At 37.0% G+C, this 14,856-nt stretch overlaps 1 protein-coding gene across 15 annotated transcripts in view; it reads left to right on the top strand.

The window, feature by feature from the left end:
- The window catches only part of LOC141574800 (uncharacterized), a 72,098-nt gene extending 60,276 nt beyond the window's left edge, over positions 1-11,822 (top strand). For all 15 annotated transcript variants that reach the window (XR_012501963.1, XR_012501959.1, XR_012501957.1 and 12 more), the window contains one exon: positions 9,526-11,822. The gene's annotated coding sequence lies outside the window, so the exon portion shown is untranslated. The remainder of the gene's footprint in view (positions 1-9,525) is intronic.
- Positions 11,823-14,856: the final 3,034 nt, after the last annotated feature.

Raw genomic sequence — 14,856 nt, 5'->3', positions numbered from 1 at the left:
AGCAGATCCACAGTGGAACCTGCACTCGGTTCCTCTCCACTCCCCACAAGCATGACTCACTCTGCTCTTCTACACATTCAGGGAAGAGGGAAGGTCCTTCCTATAGTTACATTGTGTCTCCTACCACCATTCATCCCTACCTTCCTCCAGGGTGTTTCCAAATTTGGAATAAATGACACGTAAAAATTATCTGAAATTTGGAGAAGCTAGTGTGTGAATCAACCTATCTATCTTGCTATGGTGGCTTCAGAGATCTTTTAAAAGAACTAGATTAAACTGCAACCTGATTTTTCTTTATTGCACGTGAAAGTGTAAATAAGAAGGCAATGGAAGACCTTCCTAATGTCTAATATAAACCAGGGTATAGCAAGTTGCCCGTTTTTATTAGGTTTTGAAGATTTTTTTTTTATTTTTTAAGTGAGAGGTCTTTATTTTCGAAAACAAATCAATATGATTAAATTTAAGTTTGACAGAATCTAATGTTAATGAGAAATTAATAGCAAGTAATTCATGCCAAGAACTTGAGCTACACATTTCCATCTTGTGTCTGCCAGGGACCAGTGATCAGTACAGAGACTGAGCTTGGTTTGATATTTATATTTGTAGCTGTGCTTCTTTAAATTTTTCTCAATAGAGGCAGCTAGCCCACCAAAATAATGTTTTCAATTTCTTTAAATTTTAAAGACAGAAGAAAAACTCATTATGTTATTTGTCAGATCTTGTGAACTCTTGTAATTCTAGTACCCTCAGTGACCATAGTGATGTCTTCATAAACAGTACATACAAGTGAATATTTTGATGATGCTGATTGGTAGACATATATCTCAAAATGTTTTGAGAAACTGTTTCTTTGTGCTGTGGATGTATTTGAGGTCCCCCACTGCCTTGGTGTTGTGTTCTTCCACTTGGAGTGAGAGACTCGCTCCCCTGTGGCAGCTAAGATGGCTGATCAGAGAACATGGAGTGAGCATCAGCTAGCCTGAAGTCCCTAACCCTTCCCTTCCATGTCAGATTTCCATGAGAATGAAGCCCAAAGGGAAAAACGGAGTGGAAGATATTGTTTGGTTTGGGCTCATTGCCTGTTTTTCTCGAAATCAGTGGAAGTTTCCTCCTAACCCACTGTGATTTCATTTTGACAGTGGCAGTGGGCTCATCTGTATGTGCTCTCTGAGCATTTTTGCTAGCTTAATGACAACTTTTTTTTTTACTTTTTAAAATTTAGTTATAGTTAGTTTACAATGCTTCAATTTCTGGTGCACAGCACAAATCTTCAGTGATACATAAATATACATTTATTAATTTTCATATTCTTTTTAAAAAATTGACTACCACAAGATATTGAATATAATTCCCTGTGCTATACAGTAAAACTTATTTATCTATTTTATATATGTCACTCAGTATCTGCAAATCTCAAATTCCCAGTTTATCCTTTCCAAATCCCCTCTCCCCTGGCAACCACAAGTTTGTATTATATGTCTGTGAGTCTGTTTCTGTTTTACATATAAGTTCATTGGTCTTATTTTTTAGAGTCCACATATAAGTGATATGTTGTATATTTCTTTCTCTTTCTGGCTTAATTCTCTTAGAATGACATTCTCCAGGGACATCCACGTGGCTACAAATGGCAATATGTTCTCAATTTTCATGGCCAAGTAGTATTCCATTGTATAAATATACCATAACTTCTTTATCCAGTCATCTGTCAATGAACATTTAGGTTGCTTCCGTGTCTTGGCTATTGTAAATAGTGCTGCTATGAACATTAGGGTGCAGGTGTCTTTCGGAATTAGGGATTCTTCTGTACATATGCCCAGGAGTGGGAACACTGTATCATATGGTAAGTCTACTTTTGGTCTTTTGAGGAATCTCCATACTGTTTTCCATAATGGCTACACCAAACTACATTCCCACCAACAGTGTAGGAGGGTCCCTTTTGAACAACACCCTTTCCAGCATTTGTCATTTATAGACTTTTGAATGATGGTCATTCTGACTGGTGTGAGGTGAAACCTCATTGTAGTTTTAATTTGTATTTCTCTGATAATTAGTGGTATTGAGCATTTTCTCATGTGCCTTTGGCTATTTGTATGTCTTCATGGGAGAATTGCTTGTTTAGATGTTTTGCCCATTTTTGGATAAGGTTGTTTGTCTTTTTCTTATTAAGTCGTATGAGATGTTTATATATTCTGGAGAACAAGCATTGTCAGTTTCATCTTTTGCACATATTTTCTCCTAATCTATAGGTTGCCATTTTGTTTTGCCCATGGTTTCCCTTGCTGTGCAAAAGCTTGTAAGTTTAATTAGGTCCCACTTGTTTATTTCTACTTTTATATCTATTTCTTTGGTAGACTGCCTTGCGGAACATTGCTGAGATGTATGTGAGATAATGTTCTGCTTATGTTTTCTTCTAAGAGCTTTATTGTGACGTATTGTGTTTAAGTCTTTAATCCATTTTGAGTTTATTTTTGTGTATGGTGAGAGGGAGTATTTTAACTTCATTGATTTACATCCTGCTGTCCAGTTTTCCCAACACCATTTGCTGAAGAGACTGTCTTTATTCCATTGTATGTTCTTGCCTCCTTTGTTGAAGATTAATTGACCAAAAGATTGTGGGTTCATTGCTGGGCTATTTTGTTCCATTGATATGTCTGTTTTTGTATCAATACCATGCTGTTTTGATTAATGTAGCTCTGTAGTATGGCCTGAAGTCTGGGAGGGTTGTTCCTCCAGCCTCATTCTTTTCCTTCAGTTATGTTTTGGCAATTCTGGGTCTTTTGGGATTCCATATAAATTTTATAATGATTTGTTCCAGTTCTGTGAAATATGTCCTTAGTAATTTGATAGAGATTGCATTAAATCTGTAGATTGCCTTGGGAAACGTGGACATTTTAACAATACTGATTCATCCAATCCAGGAGCATGGGATATCTTTCCATTTTTTAAAGTCTCCCTTAATTTCCTTGTAGTTCTCCATGTATAAGTCTTCCACTTCCTTGGTTAGATTTACTCCTAGATATTTTATTACTTTAGGTGTAATTTTATAAGGGATTGTTTCTTTACTTCCTTTTCCTGTTGATTCATAATTAGTGTAAAGAAATGCAACTGATTTTTGTACATTAATCTTGTATTGTTTTGTACACTAATCTTGTGATCTTGTATCCTTGTACCTTGCCAAATTCTTTCATTAGTTCGTGTAGTTTATGCATGGACCTTTTAGGGTTTTCTATATATAGTATCATGTCCTCTGCATAAAGTGATGATTTTTTAGCTTCTTTTCCAATTTGGATCACTTTTATTTCTTTTTCTTGCCTGATTGCAGTGGCTAGGACTTCCAAGATTATGTTGAATAGAAATGGTGAGAGTGGAGAACCCTGCCTTTTGCCAGATTTTAGTGGGAAGGTTTTCAGCTTTTCACCATTGAGTTCTATGCTGGCTGTAGGTTTGTCATAAACAGCTTTTCTTACGTTAAGATATGTCCCCTCTATACCTACTTTGGTGAGGATTTTTATCATAATGGGTGGTGAATCTTATCAAATGCTTTTTCTTCATCTATTAAGATGATCATGTGGTTTTTGTCTTTTTTCTTGTTGTTGGGGTGTATTACATTGATTGATTTGCATATGTTGAACCATCCTTGTGTTCCTGGGATGAACCCGACTTGATCATGTTGTATGATCTTTTCTATGTGCTGTTGGATTCTGTTTGCTAATATTATGTTGAGAATATTTGTATCTATGTTTCCTCAGTGATATTGATCTGTGAGTTTCTTTTTTGGTAGTGTCTTTGTCTGGTTTTGTATCAGGGTGATGGTGAATTCATAGAATGAGTTTGGGAGTACTCCCTCCTTTTCAATCTTCTGGAAGATTTTGAGAAATACTAGTATGAGTTCTTCTTTGTATGTATGATAGAATTCCCCAATGAATCCATGCAGTCCTGGACATTTGTTCGTTGGGAGATTTTTTTTTTTTATGCTTATCCAATTTCATTTCTAGTGATTGGTTTGTTCTAGTGGTCAGTTTATTCTTGATTCAGTCATGTGGACTGTATGTTTCCAGAAACTTGTCCGTTTCTTCAAGGTTATTCATTTACTTTCCATAAAGTTGTTCACAGTATTCTCATATGATATTTTGAATTTCTGTGGTATTGGTTGTAATTTCTCCATTTTCCTTTCTTATTTTGATTGTGCTCTGTCTTTTCTCTTCTTTGTGAGCTAGGCCTGAGGTTTGTCAATTTTATTTACTCTTTCAAAAAAACCAGCTCTTTGTTTGATTGACTTTTTCTATTGTTTTTTAAATCTCTATTTTATTTATTTCCTCCCTGATATTTATTGTTTTCTTCCTTCTGCTGACTTTAGGTTTTGTTTGCTCTTCTTTTTCTAATTCTTTTAGTTGGTTAGTTGTTTATTTCAGATTGTTCATCTTTTTTGAGGAAGACTTTTACTGCAATGAACTTTCTTCTTAGGAATGCTTTTGCTGCATCCCATAGAATTTGTGTGGTTGTGATTTTTGTCATTTGTCTCAAAGTATTTTTAAATTTCTTTGATTTTATCATTGACCCTTTGGTTTCTTAGTATCATGTTGTTTAATTATCATGCTGTCATTTGTCTCCTTTGTTTTTCTGTATTTGATTTCTAGTTTCATGCATTGTGTTCAGAAAAAAATGCTTAAAATAATTACTATCATCTTAAAATTTTTGAGTCTTTTTTTGTGCCCAGGTACATGATCTATCCTAGAAAATGTTCCATGTGCACTTATAAAGATTCTATATTGTATTTTTTTTAGGATGTATTGTTCCAAAATATCAACCACGTCTAATTTGTATATTATATCATTTAATTTGTTGCGTTATTAAATTTGCATCTGGAAGATATTCCAGTGAGGATAATGGGATGTTTTAATTTCCTACCATTATTTTATTCCTAGCAATTTCTCCTTTTATATCTGTCAGTATTTGCTTTATGTATTTAGTTGCTCCTACATTGGGTATAGTTATGTTAATGGATGTAATATCTTCATCTTGTATTGCTCCTTAAATCGTAAAACATTCATCTTTCTTTATGGTCTTTGTTTTAAAGTTCATGTTGTGTGAAATCAGTATTGCTACTCCTGCTTTCTTTTCATTTCTGTTTGTGTGTAATATCTTGTTCAATTTGCTCATTCACACTCTATTTGTGTCCTTTTCCCAAAGGTGGGTCTCTTGTATGTGGCATATTGTAGGTTCTTGTTTTATTTTCCAGTCTGTCACTCTATGTCTTTTCATTAGAGCATTTAACCTATTGAAATTTAAAGTAATTTTTGATCAACTTTGGTTTATTGCCATTTTGAACTTAATTTTGCAGTTGATTTGGCATTTTTTCCCTTGTTCCTTTCTTTTTCCTGGTGTGTGTGTGTGTGTGTGTGTGTGCGTGTTTTATTTTTAAGATTTCCTTTCTATTATCTTCGTTAATTTTTAGTTTTTGTGACTCTCTTGTAAGTTTCTGTCTTATGGTTACCCAATTTTGTACGTATATTAACCCATTACTGTATCTGTTTGTTTTAAACATATAGTAATATAAACTCAAACCCATCCTACCGAGAATGAACAAATTAAAGAATGAAGAAAACTATATTTTCTTGCTCCCCTCTCCCACTCTTAATGATTTAGATGTCTTCTTTTACAATTCCATGTTTATTCTGTTGTAATTCATGGTAGTTATCACCTTTCCAATTATGGTTTTCTCCTTTCAAAAGCAACCTACTTCTTTTCAATTTAGAGTATACCGTTGAATATTTCTTTTAGTATAGATTTAGTGTTGCTAAATTCTTTTATTTTTGCTTGTCTGTGAAGATATTTATTTCTCCTTCTATTCTAAAGAATAGACTTGCTTGATAAATTATCCTAGGCTGAATATTTTTTGTTTGTATGTTTTTCATTCAGGACTTTGAATATATCTTGACACTCCCTTCTGGCTTGTAGTATATGTGTAGAGAAATCAGCTGAAATCCTTATGAGTTTTCCTTTGTAAATAACTCTGTTTTTCTCCTTATGACTTTAGAATCATTTCTTTATGTTTAACCCTGGCCATGCTGATTATAATATAGCTTAGTGTGTGTCTGTTTGGTTTCTTCTTGTTTGGGTCCCTTTGTACTTCCTGTATTGGTATATCTGATTGCTTCTTTATGTTTCATAAGTTCTTAATTATGATTTCTTCAAATACCTTTTCAATCCCTTTTGCTTTTTTTCTCCTTCTGAGACCCCTGCTATGTGTAGGATTTGGCAAGATTTATATTATCCCATAGGATAATTGTTTTCATTGAATTTTGTTCTTTCATTGGTTTTTGTTTGTTTTCCTATATTCTGTTCTGATTAGTTGATTTCTGTTGTCCTGTATTCTAAACCACTTATTAATTCTTCTGCATTAAGTAGCCTACTTTTTTTACAAATTTTAACTCAGCTCTTATCTCAGCAAATTTGTTTTCCTGTTTTAATTCACTCCTTTTTATAAAGTTTCAATTTCTTATTTGACATATTCTGTGCCTCCATATACAATCTCTTTTTGTGTCTTTAGTACTTTTATCTCTCCTCTTTTGAAAACATGATTTAATAGATTATCAAGGTCTAATTCATTGATCATTCATTCAGGGGATTTTACCTGTTCTTTTAAATGGGAGTTGTTCCTCTACTTCTTTATTTTACTTATACCTCTCCTGCATTATTGATTATGGAGCATCAGTTATCTCTTCTGTTTCTAAAGGTTTTCTTTTTACTTATTTACCTAAAACGGGTGCAGAAATAAAGCTAAAAAAAATTAAAAGAAACGAATAAGATTTGAAAACAGATTATGAACAATGACAGAAGAACAAGTCAAAGAAAAATAAAAATTGAGACCAATTTTAAAAGTCTTAAAATTAGAAAATAATATCTGAAAGCTGATTATAATAAATAAGAGAACAAAACAAAGACATTAAAAGCAAATTGTAAGAAATTTAAAAAGCTTAAAAGAAGAAAAAAATTTGAGAACATAGTCTAATCGATAATAGAAGAATAAAGCAAAGAGAAATAAAAATGAAATTGAGACAAACTAAAGACAACTTTAAATATTTTAAAGTCCAATTTTAATAGGGGTTAAACAGAAACATAAAAATCTTTTAAAAGTAAAAATTTAAAAAGTAAAAGAAAAAAAGTGAAAAAATGTGAACGTGTTCTTTTGGGCACTATGTGCTCTTAATAATTTTGTTGATAGCTCTGTCTGAAGTATGGGTGGTTACTATGTCTTCCTGTCTTTTGCCTGTTATCCTTTTTGTTGGGGATTTGGCCTGTGATCTGGTAGCAAGAGTCTTCCCTGGCTATTAAATGAGATCTCCTTTTTATTTTGTGGTTGTCGCTGCTCCTGTTCTCACCCTGCTGCATGAACTCCACTCACTGGTTCCAGAGGCCCTCCAGTTGTGCCCCCAATCTGTGCTTCTCCTAGTGCCATGGGTCATGTCTCCTCCAAATGCTGTATTGTGGTGGTGCACTTGTGCATGGTAGGTGGTTGGGTCTCTCTGCCTTTCAGTGCCCTTCCCAACTTCACTTCAGTTCCATGCTCTTTAGATGGACTTGGATAAAATGGCCATACCAGTCATCACCCCTGCTCTGTGCCAGAACTCTTCTTGTTCTTCTTAGAAGCATGAGTTCACAGAGGTACTGCAGCAGAACTTTCCTATTTGCCTGGGGCTGTGAACAAATCTGAGTCCCACCTATGAGGTTTCAGAGCCCCTAGGTAGGGATTGAGATTTCAACCCTGCCTCCACCTGGGTGCACATTAGAGTATATGGTGGGTGTGGTTGAGTCCCAATTGTCTTCTGCAGAAAAGGCACCAGATATGATGCCACAAGTATTCAAAGACAAAAGCTATGACACCCCTCCGCCCAGGGCACACCAGCAGTGTTGCTTTGCCTTTTTTTAAATATTTTATAGGGTACTCATGTTGTTCTACTCTGTGTACCTTTCCAGCGATGGCACAAAGCACATTGAAATCTCCTGAGGTTGCCTCTGTACAGTTGGCCCGAGTCCTCCATCAGGTTCATGCAGTCTGTTTCACCCCACACCTGCTGGTTGGTGTCTAAGCCTGGGGATCCTGAGGATACTTTTTGCCCCATTTAATTTTGTTCTGTCAGTTAAGGGCTATTCTATACAATTTCAAGCCTCAGAGGTTCCCCCTCCATCCAGCTTACCTCTTCATTGGAGTGGGAGAGACCCAGCAAATAAGCACTATACCACCTTTGCTGCTCCCTCCCCATGGGACTGGACTGCACTATTTCCCTTTTTCTTCCTTTTATTTTCCTTTTCTCCTGCCAGATTAATGGCGTGTTTTGTCTTTTGATGAAAGTAAGGTTCTGTCAAAGTTCAGCAGACTTTCTGATTGGATAGGTGGGTCAGTGGATGTCAGTCTTGGTGCATTTGTGGGAGAAGGTGAGCTAAGAGTTTCGTTCTACTCCACCACCTTGGCCCTTCTTGATTTTTTCTTTTTTTAAATTTACAGTAGTCTAGTGTCTGTATGTGTCAACTGTAGTGGGATTTTGTCCAGTAAACCTAAAATTTTTACTTTGAAATAAACTACTAGGTTTATAAAGAAGAACTTAATTAACAGCTGCAAGCCAGCATCATCTATTCAAGGGTGTGTTAGAGAAGGATGGAGGGGAGGAAGGGGAGAGGGGGAAGAGACTCTAAGGGTGAGAGAGTGGGTAAGAGGGAAGCCCTACCTGCTAAAAAGTGGATGCTTGCTGCCATTCAACACAGCTCAGTGCCGGGGCACCCCAGTTTATGCAGGAAGAGCTAGCTGTCTGGACTCTGATCTACAGACACTGCTCTCAGCTTCTACTCTAGAGTTGAGCTGGTGCTGCTGGAGCAGAAGGTGGAGTCAGGGCAACAGTGGTTGGATGGCAGCCTCTGATGTGAACAAGGAGCTGTGAGTTCAGACTTGCTCCTTAAGCCCCTAAAGGACAATGAGCAAGTGAGTCCATCTAGAGAGACAAGGAGGGAGAGGGCCCTGTGGTGCTCCCACTGACTATCCAAGCATCCAACTTAGAATTCTGTCTCAGGCTGACATCTTTGACCAAGAAACAACACAGGTTGCTTTTATTTCCTAATTTAATAAAAGCCTTTTGCTCACTTCCACGGGAAGCATAATAACAAATCTGAGCTACTTTAAGAAGGAAAATCCTCACTGAGCACCTACCCTGCACCAGACATGGTATAAGGAACTTCATGGCTGTGATCTCAGTGACATCTGACAAGTCACTAAGAACTGGGATGAAGGGACATGAGCAGAAACCAGAAGACAAAGACTGGCTGAAGGCAGATGTCATAAAGAAAATTCCACAAGAATGAATAGCAGAAGCAGAAAGTGGAGCTGGTGTGGGACCACATGGGCAAATTCCTAGGTTTGAATTCCAATGAACTAGGCAGGGAGGTAATCCTGGACTTAAAGCATAAAGATCATTGGTTTCACAGTTTCTCTGCATGACCAATTATTTTTGTTTTTTCTTTTTGCTGTCCTAGATTTTCCAACATGGCAATTTTTATACTTCTTCATCAACCATTCCATTGACTGCTTCTCTTTCAACTCATATGCATAAAAGACTTCACCCCAGGACCAGATAACAAATCAGTTAATAACAGGAAGGATAAGCCTTCAGAACTTGCCAAGCAAAAGGAGAGATTGCACTAAAGTAAATATGTAAGATGATGTATAATTGAACTTTAAGTGAATGGCTCACAGTAGTGCTCAAAAAGTTCAAAGAGGAAAGGAAGGCAGCTGGAAGTGGTCCTGTTTGTGTGTGTTTGTGTGTGTGAGCATGCGTGCTGGGAGAGGAATTGAGTAATGGATGAAGACATCATGCAAGATGGCTGAAGTGTCAGTAACAATCTTTGGATATGAGTTGAGAAAGGGAAATAAAAAGGTGAATTTGGAAATGATGCTTGAGGCCAGAATGTAAAAGTCCTTGAAGGTCAAATTAAGATGTGCTATCATATTTTATGTCTCGTATTTCACACCAATTTAAGTGTTGACCCTCTTAGAAATGGTGAATTAGAGAGGAGATGAAGGGTTCCTTTAAAGAAGAAATCTAGACAAACCACAGCACACTGAGGCAATGGTACCCAGCAATTGCATTCCACAAGATTAAGTACATTAACATTTCTACAGAAAAATAATAATTTATATCACTGTATGTTTCCTACTACCTACAGAGTTAGAAAATAGCTCAGTAACATTGAATTTGAAATATTCAAAGGGTGAGCTAGACAGACACCAAGTAATCTTTTGTGTGGTTGAGTGTGTGTTTCAAAATGTTTCAGTTTTTCCTGACAGTGGTCACTTTTATTAGGTATTTACCTAGAAGCAGATTTGCTGGAATAGGTTTATCTGTATGTTCAGGTTAAAGTGGACACTGACAGATATTTGCTTCTCAGGTGATTGTAGCAATTTACATGCTCATCAGCATTGTAGAATTCTTTATGTGCTCCTGAAAGTTGGGAAGTTCTGAGCCTCAATTCAGCTCTACAAAGGGTAAAATTTTAAACAATCTCCTTTGTAGTTCTCATGCATACCACATTTTTAGTTATTACCAGTGGTATAATAAATAAAATATCTGTCCTTTATTTCTGGTACCAGACACAGAACTTCAAAACTCTTGGAATTTCTTGAGTGAGAAGAGTGTCTCTTATGCTAATGAGGTGACTCATGGTAGTGGGCCCCAAGTTAACTTCAGCATGAGGGCTAATCCCAGAAAGACCAGCCACATAATTAGAGGGTTGAAAATTAGGGCCATGCTGAACTCTGGGAAGGTGGGAGGAGATGGTGCTGGAGATGGAGATTAATCATGTGTCCAATGATTTAATAAATTATAAAGCCCAAGTAAAAGCTCTGGACATCAAACTCAGTGATGCCTTCTGGTTTGTGAATACCCTGACTCCACTTGCAGCCAGTGTCTGAGGTTGGCATACACTAAGTCTGTGTAGTTTATTTGTTGAACAACTTAATGCACTGATTCTAACCTGAGTCTTACATCCAAATCTTGAATCATTCTGGAAGTATAAAGTCTATGAGCTTGTGTCTCTTATGGTGAAGCTTGACATTTCTGTCCATGTAGGGAGATTCAGGAAAGGTATGACTAAACAGTGGGAACATTACTGTGTGGGAAAAGGCATCATCATAGGAAATGAAATCCTCTAACACAACTATTTTCAGTTCAAAGCAAGCCAAAACATATTGACTATTCCACTTGTGACCTAGGCTGTGAGCATTGGTCTCTCCAGTAAGATTTGGCTTCTCCAGTAAGATTAACAAGAGGACAGATGACTGGATAAAGAAGTTGTATATTTATACAATGGAATAATGAACATCCATAAAAAAATAATAAAAGGATGCCATTTAAAGCAACATGAATGGACCTGGGGAATATCATTTTAAGTGATGTCAGAAAGAGAAAGAAAAATGCCATAAGATATCACTTATATGTAGCATCTAAAAAATAGATGAAATTACTAAAAAACAAAAAAGACTCACAGACATAGAAAACAAACTTATGGTTTCCAGAGGGAGAAGAGAGTGGGAAGGGCTAAATTGAGAGCTTGAGATTTGCAGATACTAATATATATATAAAATATAAACAACAATTCCATACTGTATAGCACAGAGAACTATATTCAATATCTTGTAGTAACTTATGGTGAAAAAGAATATAAAAAAGAATATATGTATGTTAATGTATGACTGAAGCATTATGTTGTACACCAGATATTGACATAACATTGTAAATTGACTATACTTCAATAAATAAATATATATAGATATATTTTAATTATGCATTAAAATTCAACAGTAAACTTTTATTCTCTAAAAGAAAGAGGGGAGTGAGTGGAGAAGCAATTTGAAATGTGTTTTGTATTTCATTATCTCATAATATAAGGATGATTCTAGTCTATAATTAATAAATAACTTGCAAGGCTTAAACCCAGCAGAGAAAATACTTAAATATTTACTTTTGGGGAATTAGATTCAGACCAAGAGGAAAAAAAATCTAAAACTGATATTAGACATCCATCAATAAACATTCAAAATAAATTCAGTGTCTTCCAGTATTAGACTAACATGTTCACCTTTATTTCCTAGAATTATATGAATTGTGGGGGAGTGGAATTAAGATAAAACTATGTTGGACTTTGGATGTCTGGCTAAGACATTTTAGTTTTAAGTTTTGTTCACAGGGGAGAGTGGAGAAGTTTTGGAAGGCAGCTATACTCACCACTATATGCCTTCAAGTGGAGAAGTTTTGATCAGTAGAGGGAAGAGAAGAAATTAGTACCACAGAAAAAGGCATTATCAAGGAAAGTAGAACAAAGATAACTGATGTTCACTGTACATGGCTACCAGACTTTCCATCAGTTCATCCTTTTATTGAAAATTCATAGGATTACACTTATATTTACTTCTTCCCTGCAGAATGTGCTGTCAATTTTTTAAAAAATAAGAAATGCCATGTTAATTTTCAGACAGGTATACAATATCTGTCTGAATATATCATGGAAACATTGAGAATTCTGGCCAATTATTAGTAATTTCAGTATTAAATTTAAGAAAGAGGAGTCAGGAGCAGCCAAGATGGTGGAGTAGAAAGACATTAGTAGCTCACCCTTTCCCACAAATACACCGAGAGACACCCCGGGACCTACCCATTCACTCAGAACACCTACTGAACATTAACAGAACATCACCTTCTTCAAAAGACAGAATTCACCACAAATCTGGTAGGAAAAAAGTAAAAGGAAAATAGCGTGGGATGAATCCCACAGTGTGGGAGTGACAAAGGAAGATTCGCACTCTTAAACTGGGAGGAAGGGGGGACTCCAAGTCTTGTATCTGTGCAAAGTAGCCCTTGGCCCACAAAACAATAAGTAAAATGAGCACTAAATTTCCCTGTGACCTCAGCCTTAGACACAAACCAGCAGGGGGTGGGATGGGAATGGCTGCCAGAGCCAAGTGGTGAACTGGGGCCAACTGCACAGAGGCAATCTCAGGGGGCTGAAGTATGCTATGAACTATGTCTGGGAGGGTATAGAGAACAGAACAGCCTGAGTTCCCCATAAAATTAAAAAAAAGAAAGCAATACTGCTGGTGTGCATTGCAGGGAGGAGCACAATGAGGCTGGGCCATAGCCTTTGTCTACACAGGCCTGTGGCACCATTGCTGGTGTGTTCTTAGGAGAAGAGAGGCAGGGCTCCACCACAACCACCATATTCCTTAGTGTTCAGCTCCCAGGCAGAGGTGGATTTGAAACACAAATTCATATCTAGAGGCTCCACAACTTCACAGGCAGGACTGAAATTTGTTTACAACAACAAGCAAAGGGGGCCATTTTGCTATGCAGGTGCCTTTGCGGACCCACACCTCTAAGACAATTGGGCAAGGACTAGAGTTCTGGCACAGAGTGAGGGTGAGTGCTGGTGTGGCCATTTTCTGTGAGCCCACCTACCCTGAGTGGATGCAGCACTGAGAGTAGTTCTGACCAAGTTGCATGACCTGTGGGCGTCTGGGAAGAGTGAGCAGAATTTGCAAAGTGGGGTGATTGAAGGGGCAGCATTTGGGACTTGGCATGGTGCTGATCTGGTAGCATGAATGTAGTCACTGAGTGCTGGAAGCCCTACTGGTGTAGGCATCTAAGACAAGTGAGCATAGTTTGTGTATCAGGGAAAGTGCAGGTGCATTGTTTGCTGCTGGGGATGTCACTGACCTGATAGTGAATCACCAACCAAGTGTGTGACCCAGAATTCAGTGGAATTGGGGGCAGAGAACCTGGGGGACACCAGAGCAGCAGACTGACATTCCTGTCACTAAAGCTAGGACAAGGTCAGAGTCAAGAAAAAGTACTTAAAGTGCTCCAACCCCACCTATTATGCACCAGAGTTCAGAACCAGGTCTGGAAGCCTCACTCCCAACAAAAAGGAAACAGACTCAGTCCCTGACAGAGATATGACAACCACAGAACAAAAAGGAGACCACACTAAAAAAACAGAGAAGGCTCTGGTCACCACAACACCAGCCACATTGCTAATCAAAAGGAAAACAGATAACACACATGGAAGAAAGACATGGCTACCATCCATACTAAAAACAGACCTAGTGAAAAAATTATTAGGGGTGCGCAGTCTACACAGGAACACATCCTCTTCAAAAAAAAAAAAATCCCTTGAAGGCCAGAGAAGATAACTGATACTTCATAATCCTTAGTGCCAGAGAGATATAAGTAAAATGAAGAAGGAGAGGAATGATTCTCAATTAAAAGAACAATAGAAATCCCCAGAAAGAACAGTCAATGAAATACATCTGAATAATCTACTAGATCATGACTTCAAAACTGGAAGGATGAAAGCACTGAAAGAAATAAAAGAGACTATAAATAGAGAGAGAGAACATTATGAAAAGGAAATTGAAACTATAAAGGGGCGATAATTAAAAACATAATACTCAATGGCTATGAAAAGAGCCAAGCTATAGGCAGTCAAAAGCAGACTAGACAATGCAGAAGAATGAATAAGTGACTTAGAAGACATGATAGGAGAAGTCACCCAATAAGAACAGCAGATAGAAAAGCAGGAAGAAAAAAAAAAAAGAACAATGAAAGCAATATAAGGGATCTATCGGATAATATATAACATTCCAAACTATGCATAAGAGTGGTCACAGAAGGAGAAGAAAAAGCAAAAAAGATTGAAAACGTATTTGAAGAAATCATGACTGAGAATATCCCAAACCTAAAGAAGCAATCAAATATCTAAGTACAGGAAGCACAGAGAGTACTCAAGAAGAAGAACCCAAATAGACTTACACCA

Source organism: Camelus bactrianus, chromosome 23 (assembly GCF_048773025.1).
Source record: "Camelus bactrianus isolate YW-2024 breed Bactrian camel chromosome 23, ASM4877302v1, whole genome shotgun sequence".
NCBI classification, from domain to species: Eukaryota; Metazoa; Chordata; class Mammalia; order Artiodactyla; family Camelidae; genus Camelus; species Camelus bactrianus.
The sequence above is the reverse complement of the archived record's forward strand: the minus strand, read 5'-3'. Positions and strand labels throughout refer to the sequence as shown.